Here is an 11,221-nt window from a genome sequence, read left to right on the forward strand (position 1 = left end):
GAGCTGTAGGAAGTGTCACATTAAAGCAAAGATCCTCAGTCTTCAATAAACAGAGTCAAGAAGCTCAAGGAATGGTCAGACAGGCCACTTTCTGTAAGGAATCTTCTCAGGTTTTTGCCTGCCATATGAGTTCTGTTATACTCACAGACACCATTCAAACAGTTTTAGAAACTTTAGGGTGTTTTCTATCCAAAGCCAATAATTATATGCATATTCTAGTTACTGGGCAGGAGTAGTAACCAGATTAAATCGGGTACGTTTTTTATCCGGCCGTGCAAATACTGCCCCCTATCCCCAACAGGTTAAATCGGGTAAGTTTTTTATCCGGCCGTGCAAATACTGCCCCCTACCCTAGAGAGGTTAACCTGTTGAGGACAGACGTTCCGGTAGCGGAACCCCGTTCCGCTTGCGGAACCCCTAGCCAACAGCCAATGGCATCGCACGGCGCGAAATTCAAAACCAACTAAAATACCACTATTCAATTTTCTCAAACAATCAACTATTTTACACCATTTTAAAGATAAGACTCTCGTTAATCTAACCACATTGTCCGATTTCAAAAAGGCCAAGCAAGCATATATGTCACATGAACCCAAACCACAGCTAAATGCAGCACTAACCTTTGATGATCTTCATCAGATGACACTCCTAGGACATTATGTTATACAATACATGCATGTTTTGTTCAATCAAGTTAATATTTATATCCAAAACCAGCTTTTTACATTAGCATGTGATGTTCAGAACTAGCATAACCACCGAAAACTTCCAGTGAATTTACTAAATTACTCATGATAAACGTTGACAGAATACATAACAATTATTTTAAGAATTATAGATTCAGAACTCCTTTATGCAATCGCGGTATCAGATTTTAAAATAGTTTTTCGGCGAAAGCACATTTTGCAATATTCTGAGTACATAGCTCGGCCATCACGGCTAGCTATTTTGACACCCACCAAGTTTGGGGCTCACTAAACTCAGAATTACTATTAGAAAAATTGGATTACCTTTGCTGTTCTTCATCAGAATGCACTCCCAGAACTTCTACTTCAACAACAAATGTTGTTTTGGTTCCAAATAATACATAGTTATATTCAAATAGCTCCATTTTGTTCGTGCGTTCAGGTCAGTTAAACGTACCCGATTTAATGTGGTTATTACTACTGCCCAGAAACTAGAATATGCATGTAATTGTTAGATTTGGATAGAAAACACCCTAAAGTTTCTACAACTGTTTGAATGTTGTCTGTGAGTATAACAGAACTCATATGGCAGGCAAAAACCTGAGAAGATTCCTTACAGGAAGTGCCCTCTCTGACCATTTCTGGATGATCTCCGCATATGTGGTTCCCACCATGAAGCATGGAGTAGGAAGTGTGATGGTGTGGGTGTGCTTTGCTGGTGACACTGTCGGTGGTTTATTTACAACTCAAGGCACACTTAACCAACAAGGCTACCACAGCATTCTGCAGCAATACGCCATCCCATCTGGTTTGCGCTTAGTGGGACTATCATTTATTTTTCAACAGAACAATGACTCACACACCTCCAGGCTGTGTAAGGGCTATTTGACCAAGAAGGAGATTGATGGAATGCTGCATCAGATGACCTACCCTCCACAATCCCCAGACCTCAACCCAGTTGAGATGGTTTGGGATGATTTGGACCACAGAGTGAAGGAAAAGCAACCATAAAGTGCTCAGCATATGTGGGAACTGTTGGAAAAGCATTTCAGGTGAAGCTGGTTGAGAGAATGCCAAGACTGCAAAGCTGTCATCAAGGCAAAGATGGCTACTTTGAAGAAAAATATATTTTGATTTGTTTAACACTTTTTTTAGTTACTACATGATTCCATATGTGTTATTTCATAGTTTTGATGTCTTCACTATTATTCTACAATGTTGAAAATAGTAAAAAATAAAGAAAAACCCTTGAACGAGTAGGTGTGTCCAAACCTTTGACTGGTACTGTATATCATATTCGTTTATCACCCCCCTCATGGTGATAAAAGAACCACTTGGGGTGGAAACGCTGGCACACCCTGTCAAGGGTGATGCCCTACATTTTTTTCTCCCCAATGCCTAGCACCCCCCACTCTGATACAGTGCAGTGAAATGCCTAGCACTCCCCACTCTGATACAGTACAGTGAAATGCCTTTCTTACAAGCTCTTTCCCAACAATGCAGTAATCAATACCCGTAGTACTATAAAATAAAATAATTTAGGACAAAAGCACACTAGAAATAGAAATAAGAAGAACAGGAGAAGGTAAGTAAGCTATATATAGGGTCAGTTCCAAGGTCAGTGCCAATACCATATTTACGATGCAAAGGGATACTGGAGTGGTAGGGTTAGATATGTGTACTGTAGGTGTAAGGTGACTAGGCATCAGGATGTATGATAAACAGAGTAGCCACAGCATATGATGATTGTATGTGAGTGTGCGTGCACGTGTAGAGACAGTATGAATGTGTGTGCGTATGAGCCAATGAATTTTGTGTGTGTGTGTATGTCTGTGGGTGTCTGTGTGTATGTGTGTACTGTCCTCTGTGTGTGCATAGTGAGTGAAAAAATAAAATAAAAGGGTCAATGCAGATAGTCCGTGTAGACATTTTGTTAGCTATTTAGCAGTCTTATGGCTTGGGGATAGAAGCTGTTGAAGAGCCTGTTGTTGTCAGACTTCTTGCTCCAGTACTGCTTGTTATGCGGAAGTAGAGAGAACCGTCTATGGCTTGGGTGGCTGGGGTCTTTAATAATTTTCCAGGCCTTCTTTTCAAACTGCGTGATGTAGAGTTCCTGGATGGCAGGGAGCTCAGCCCCGGTGATGTACTTTGCTGTCCGCAGGAGGAAGATGCGCTGTTGCTCATTCTTCATAACTCTGTGCATGTGTGTGGACCATTTTAAGTCCTTTGGATATTGAGGAACTTGAAGATCTCGACCCACTCCACTACAGCCCTGTCGATGTGGATGGGTACTCCATGATCAGCTCCTTGGTCTTGTTGACATTGAGGGAGAGATTGTTGCCCTGCACTCTTACAAAAAAAGGTTCCTTATAGAAACATAAAGGGTTCTGTCGCTTGCTTCATATATGGAACCCCTCAAAGTTCTATATAGAACCCTACAGGTTCTTCTTCAATGAACCAAAATATATTTTGATGTAGAATATAATTCAATAAATCATTGAAATAATAGACAAAAGAATATCAGCATAGTTTGTAGAATGTTTTGAGAATGTGAACCCAACAGCCCTCCACTTGTCAGATCAATTTCTCCAGTTTTTTTCCTCTGCCAAGCCTAGGATTCAGACTGGATACCTTTCGCCCACAGGTTCAACTTCTGCCACAGGTCCAACTCCTTACAAAGTATTTGAGCAGAGTTGAGCAGTCGGCAATCCCGCTCATCGCTTATGGAGCGGTGCGCACCGCTCCGGTGCTCCACATCCTTTCCTACAGCTCCACTAAAAACCACTCTGCACTCACAGGAAAAAAACTGCCTCTCCAAATTCATGCCATTCATTAAAATCACAATTTAACCAACACCCTTCTATTATTGTGACTACTTGGACCTACCATTTGGTTTTGAAGTATTGAAAACAAACCATATGATTTGAATGAAAAGTATTTTAATAAACATGAAAAGGTGAATGTAAGAAGCACTCATCATTTCAAATAGGCTACATGTCACGTCAAACAGCATATAAACACTCTAAATAGGTCAGGAGCCAGACAGGGAGCCAGGGAAAATGAATTATTTAGGCTATATTATTACAATTATTTCAAGGCTAGAGCCTACAAAGAAATACACTGTGAAGCATTTGTGAGTATGACACACTAGGCTGGTAGGGAGTCAGGAACATTAACCGCTCAGCATTTAAACAACATTTCATTGTATTAAATCATTATACAATTAAATCATTATAAATCATCATCGCACGTAATAGGCTGTGACTTAAATTAAAGAATTAAATACAAATTAAATAAAAAATGCCTTATTAGGCTCAGTGCCTCAGTACCTTTGAATTCATTTTTAGGAACATGAGTTTGGCCAGAGTCTGTGGCATCTGGCACATGCAATGGTGCCTGGAGAGCAGGCCAGCAGTGGACAATATCCTCGCCGTGCTTGCAAAGCCACTGGGGATGCTAAACATCCTTTTGGCCACTCTTGCCAGGCTGGGCAGGGATAGGTAGGCCTAAAGGTTTTTAGGCAAAATAACCAAATCAAAACGGAAAGCTCCTTGAATGTTGGAATATGCCAGGCCTATTGGGCCAAGATTATGGCCTATTGTATATATAATAGAACAAAAATGATGAAAACTTTTAAGAGATCTGCTTTTTTGTTTATTAATACTTTGCTACAATGACAGACTTAATTAGCTACCCACCTAGCTCATTTATTTTAGAATGTGCACCAGTGGAGGCTCCTCAGAAGAGGAAGGGGAGGACCATCCTCCTCAGTGAATTTCATAAACATAAAAATTGTGAAAAGTTAAAAAGTTACCCTTTTAGATAAATCTATAGTAAATATATTCACATGTCACCAAATAATTGATTGAAACACATTGTTTTGCAATGAAGGTCTACAGTAGCCTTAACAGCCCTCTTTAGGGTATTTAAAAATATATATATTTCACCTTTATTTATCCAGGTAGACCAGTTGAGAACAAGTTCTCGTTTACAACTGCGACCTGGCCAAGATAAAGCAAAGCAGTGCGACACAAACAACAACACAGAGTTACACATGGAATAAACAAACGTACAGTCAATAACACAATAGAAAAAAGTCTATATACAGTGTGTGCAAATGGTAAGGCAATAAATAGACCATAGTAGCGAAGTAATTACAATTTAGCAAATTAACACTGGTGTGATAGATGTAAAGATGATGATGTGCAAGTAGAAATACTGGTGTGCAAAAAGCAGAAAAGTAAATAAAAACAATATGGGGATGAGGTAGGTAGATTGGATGGGCTATTTACAGGTGGGCTGTGTACAGCTGCAGCGATTGGTTAGCTGCTCAGATAGCTGATGTTTAAAGTTAGTGAGGGAGACATAAGTCTCCAACTTTAGCGATTTTTGCAATTCGTTCCAGTCATTGGCAGCAGAGAACTGGAAGGTAAGGCGCCCAAAGTATGGTGTTGGCTTTGGGGGTGACCAGTGAGATTTTATATTTACATTTATGTCATTTAGCAGACGCTCTTATCCAGAGCGACTTACAAATTGGTGCATTCACCTTATGATATCCAGTGGAACAACCACTTTACAATAGTACATCTATATCTTTTTTTGGGGGGGGAGATATACCTGCTGGAGCGCGTCCTACGGTTGGGTGTTGTTATCGTGACCAGTGAGCTGAGATAAGGCGGGGCTTTACCTAGCAAAGACTTATTAATGACCTGGAGCCAGTGGGTCTGGCGACGAATATGTAGTGAGGGCCAGCCGACGAGAGCATACAGGTCACAGTGGTGGGTGGTGTATGGGGTTTGGTGACAAAACGGATGGAACTGTGACAGACTGCATCCAGTTTACTGAGTAGAGTGTTGGAGGCAGTTTTGTAAATGACATTGCCGAAGTCGAGTATCGTTAGGATAGTCAGTTTTACGAGGGTATGTTTGGCGGCGTGAGTGAAGGAGGCTTTGTTGCGAAAATGGAAGCTGATTCTAGATTTAATTTTGTATTGGAGACGCTTAAAGTGAGTCTGGAAGTCTAACCAGACACCTAGGTATTTGTAGTTGTCCACATATTCGAAGTCAGAACCGTCCAGAGTAGTGATGCTAGTCGGGCGGGCGGGCGGGTGCGGGCAGTGATCAGTTGAAAAGCATGCATTTAGTTTTACTAGCATTTAAGTGCAGTTGGAGGCCACGGAAGGAGTGTTGTATGGCATTGAAGCTCGTTTGGAGGTTTGTTAACACAGTGTCCAAAGAAGGGCCAGATGTATACAGAATGGTGTTGTCTGCGTAGAGGTGGATCAGGGTATCACCAGCAGCAAGAGCGACATCGTTGAAAAATACAGAAAAAACAGTCTGCCCGAGAATTGAACCCTGTGCTACCCCCCCATAGAGACTGCCAGAAGTCTGGACAACAGGCCCTCCGAGTTGATACACTGAACTCTATCAGAGAAGTAGTTGGTGAACCAGGCGAGGCAATCATTTGAGAAAACTAGGCTGTTGAGTCTGCCGATAAGAATACGGTGATTGACAGAGTCGAAAGCCTTGGCCAGGTCAAGGTAAGGTTTTGGTTTTATTAATTTATTGCCACTGGGGCCTGCCAGTGTAACTGTTAAACTGCTTACTTACTGTACACTGTTCTGCATGATTGTAAAGGGTTTACTAATGTGCTAGTTCTATTAGCTATGTTGACTATGACGTTACTTTAGCTAATATGGTGACAATGGTGTAGGCTGTGTGAGTAGCGGTTAGCAGTTATGTTAGGAAGGTTTGGTTTGGAAATGTTTTTTCGCCTGGTCACAGACAGCTGATGTGTTGTGCTTTGAAGTCCACAAGCAAAGGGAATTGGTGAGCACATAGATGTGAGAATGAACACAAAGAGCTGTTTGTATGTGGCTGCTATGAAAGTGAACTGTGTTTATGTGACCTGGGGATTGCAACTGTTGGACTAATGATTACACCCTAGATTAGCTAGATGCAGGCAACAGTGCGCAAGGCGGTATTGAATGTCACTGTCTGTCCATGTGTCACTGTCTGTCACCTCAACATTTTCTCTGTACCTGTGTCAGCAATGTTGTGATCTTTCATTCATAGGCTAGGTTGTAGCAGCCTCATGATTGGAATAGGGAAAATTTGTGTATCATGTAGTAGCCTAAACCTATAAAAGTTACGTTTAACTAGGTGAATGGAATATGCATGACAGTTATCCAATATGCTGTAATAGAAATAAGGCCATGCTCATAAAAAATAACATCTTAAACGGCACTGACCGCCACTGATGTGCATGTACTAAGTATCCTACACCATTGTGCTTTCGGATATGTGTCTTTTCAGATTCCACAATGATTATTTAGTTGTGGACACTACTTCACCGCACTTCCTCTCTTGCTCTTGGTCCTCATCTTTGGAAGTCACCTTGATTTAGCACCTGTGTGTTTTATCAGTTTCTTTATGAAGCTATTTAGCAAACTCCATGACAGTAGCTAAAACAAGGGGCTTTAACAGCACACAAATAGACTACAAATGCATGCTGAGTCTGGGGTTTGTGGGATGATGGAATTGATGTGTGCCATAACACCAGCCTTTCAAAGCACTTCAGGATTACAGATGTGAGTGTTACAGGGCGGTACTCATCGTGGCAAAAAGCCTTAGAGTTCCTGGGAACAGGAATGATGGTGGTCAGCTTGAGACATGGGGATTACAGACGTGGACAAGGAAAGGTTAAAAATGAGAGTGAATATGCCTGCTGTCCCTGGAATACCGTCCGGCCCGTGGCTTTGCGAGTTCTAACCTCATTAAAAGCATTACTCACGTCAGCCTCGGAGAGTGAGATCACCCAGTCCTATGGGTTGGCAGGGGGCCCTCATCCACGACTCTTTGTTGTTTTTGGAGAAGCATGCATGACATGCATTGAGTTCATCTGGTAGAGAGGCATTGCTGGACAGAACACGGCTGGGTCGTCCTTTGTAATCTGTAGCCTCTGCCAAATGCAGTGGGCGTAAGAGCCTGTGCAATAGGATTCCACCTTGTTCCCATATTGTCCTTCTGCTTTTTTGATGGCTCTGCGGAGGTCGTAGGAGGACTTCTTGTACTTGTTCGTGTCCTGAGCCATATGTAGGATATTTACAAGGAAGTAGGCTGGGTAAGTGCAATTTGATAAAAATGTCAAAACGGGCTACATGTTTAAGTGCAAGTGTAATTAGTCCAACATTCCGTAAAGTTGCAGAATTGCATTCGGAATAAAAGAGTACTTGACCCTATTTTTTTTACTTTAGGTAGTATGTACCTGCGGCGCGAGGGGAGGGACTGGATTTTGGGTTGGAGTGGAAGGGAAGAGTCAAACGCTATTTTGTTGGCCTTCTGGGGCACGGGGTGAATTAATTAATTAATTTTAATTTAACCTTTATTTAACTAGGCAAGTCAGTTTGTTATTACCCCGGCCAAAGCCTAACCCGGATGACGCTGGGCCAATTGTGCGCTTTGCACAGTCTTGGCATTCTCTCAATCAGCTTCATCTGCAATGCTTTTCCAACAGTCTTGAAGGAGTTCCCACATATGCTGAGCACTTGTTGGCTGCTTTACCTTTGCTCTGCGTTCCAACTCATCCCAAACCATCTCAATTGGGTTGAGTTCAGGTGATTGTGGAGGCCAGGTCAACTAATGCAGCACTCCATCACTCTCCTTCTTGTGTCCTACACCATTGTGTCAGTGTCACCAGCAAAGCACACCCACACCATCACACCTCCTCCACCATGCTTCATGGTGGGAACCACACATGCGGAGATCATCCGTTCACCTACTCTGCGTCTCACAAAGACATGGTGGTTGGAACCAAAAATCTCAAATTTGGACTCATTTGACCAAAGGACAGATTTCCACCGGTTGAATGTCCATTCTTGTGTTTCCTTGCCCAAGCAAGTCTCTTCTTCTTATTGGTGTCCTTTAGTAGTGGTTTCTTTGCTGCAATTCGACCATGATGGCCTGATCCACACAGTCTCCTCTGAACAATTGACTGCGAGCCAGGCCTAATCGCTCAACATCAGTGACCGACTTCACTAATGCTCTTATGGCTGAATGGAAGCAAGTCCCCGCAGCGATGTTCCAACATCTACTGGAAAGCCTTCCCAGAAGAGTGGAGGCTGTTATAGCAGCAAAGAGGAAACCAACTCCATAATAATGCCCATGATTTTGTAATGAGATGTTCGACTAGCAGGTGTCCACATACTTTTGGTTATGTTGTCTATATTCAACTGATGGACCATTACTCGCATTACCCAGATATGGCTCTACTGAAGGAAACTACTGCTAGTCAGGTGATAACTCACATTAAGTAAATCTTTGCTCACCATGGGGTCTTAGAGGTAGTCCATACGGACAACGCCTCACAGTTCAGCTGTCAGTGATTTTGCTAAATTGACCTGGTTCAAGCATGTCACATACAGCCCATTTTTTGTACCCACAGTCTAATGGGTTCATCGAAAGCGGTATCAAAACAGGAAAACTACTGCTTAAGAAAGAAAAGACCGATCCGTATCTAGCTTTGTTGAACTACAGGCCTACTCCACTAAAATATGGTCTGTCTCCTGCAGAGCTGGATGTTCAACAGGAAACTCTAAACTATACTGAACTAAAATATTAACTCAACATGCAACAATTTCAATTATTTTACTGAGTTATAGTTCATATATAGTAATCAGTCAATTTAAATTAATTCATTAGGCCTGGGTCCCCAGTGGGTGGGCCAATCAAAATTGGATTTTTTTCCACGAAGGGGCTTTATTACAAACAGAAATACTCCTCAGTTTCATCAGCTGTCCGGGTGGCTGGTCTTAAAACTTCTTCAGGATGGGTGGATCCCCTGCGGGACAGTTAAGCTAACGTAGGCTAATGTGATTAGCATGAGGTGGTAAGTAACAAGAACTTTTCCCAGGACATAGACATATCTGATATTGGCAGAACGCTTAAATTCTTGTTAATCTATCTGCACTGTCCAATTTACAGTAGCTATTACAGTGAAATAATACCATGCTATTGTTTGAGGAGAGTGCACAGTTTAGAACATGAACATTTATTAATAAACAAATTAGGAACATTTGGGCAGTCTTGATACAAAAGTTTGAACAGAAACACAATGGTTCATTCGATCAGGCAAAAACTTTGCACCCACACTGCTGCCATCTAGTGGTCAATATCTAAATTGCACCTCATCTGGAATAATAAATGATGGCGTTTCTCTTGCATTTCAATGATGATGGTACAAAAAAACGAAAAAAAACTGTTGTTTTATTTTTTTTGGTTTTTTTATTTCACCTTTATTTAACCAGGTAGGCCAGTTGAGAACACGTTCTCATTTACAACTGCGACCTGGCCAAGATAAAGCAAATCAGTGCTACAAAAACAACAACACACGGGATAAACAAACGTACAGTCAGTAACACAATAGAAAAATCTGTATACAGTGTGTGCAAATGAAGTTAAGAGGTAAGGCAAGAAATAGGCCAATAGTGGCAATGTAATTACAATTTAGCAATTTACACTGGAGTGATATAGGTGCAGATGAGGATGTGCAAGTAGAAATAGTGGTGTGCAAAAGAGCAGAAAAACAAAAACAAATATGGGGATGAGGTAGGTCAGATGGGCTATTTACAGATGGGCTATTTTTGGATCTTGTGATATTTAATGGCATCTATGGTTTGACCTCAGAAGTCATGACAAGTTCTAAAAGTTCCAGAATGCAATGCTGCCAACAGTAATATTGGACCAATCAGCTGCTCTGACAGCTGATGCTTAATGTTAGTGAGGGAGATATAAGTCTCCAACTTCAGTGATTTTTGCAATTCGTTCAAGTCATTGGCAGCAGAGAACTGGAAGGAAAGGCGGTCAAAGGAGGTGTTGGCTTTGGGGATGACCAGTGAAATATACCTGCTGGAGCACGTGCTACAGGTGGGTATTGCTATGGTGACCAGTGAGCTGAGATAAGGTGGAGCTATACCTAGCAAGACTTATAGATGACCTGGTGCCAGTGGGTTTGGCGACGAATATGTAGCAAGGACCAGCCAACGAGAGCATACAGGTCACAGTGGTGGGTAGTATATGGGGTTATGGTGACAAAACGAGACTGCCAGAGGTCTGGATAACAGGCCCTCCGATTTGACACACTGAACTCTATCTGAGAAGTAGTTAGTGAACCAGGCGAGGCAGTCATTAGAGAAACCAAGGCTGTTGAGTCTGCCGATTAGAATGTGGTGATTGACAGAGTCGAAAGCCTTGGCCAGGTCGATGAAGACGGATGCACAGTACTGTCTTTTATCGATGGTGGTTATGATATCGTTTAGGACCTTGAGCGTGGCTGAGGTGCACCCATGACCAGCTCGGAAACCAGATTGCATAGTGGAGAAGGTACGGTGGGATTCAAAATGGTCAGTGATCTGTTTGTTCACTTGGCTTTCGAAGACTTTAGAAAGGCAGAGCAGGATGGATATAGGTCTGTAACAGTTTGGATCTAGAGTGTCTCCATCTTTGAAGAGGGGGATGACCGCGGGCACTTTGCAATCT

Source organism: Salmo salar, chromosome ssa20, assembly GCF_905237065.1.
Source record: "Salmo salar chromosome ssa20, Ssal_v3.1, whole genome shotgun sequence".
Lineage (NCBI taxonomy): Eukaryota > Metazoa > Chordata > Actinopteri > Salmoniformes > Salmonidae > Salmo > Salmo salar.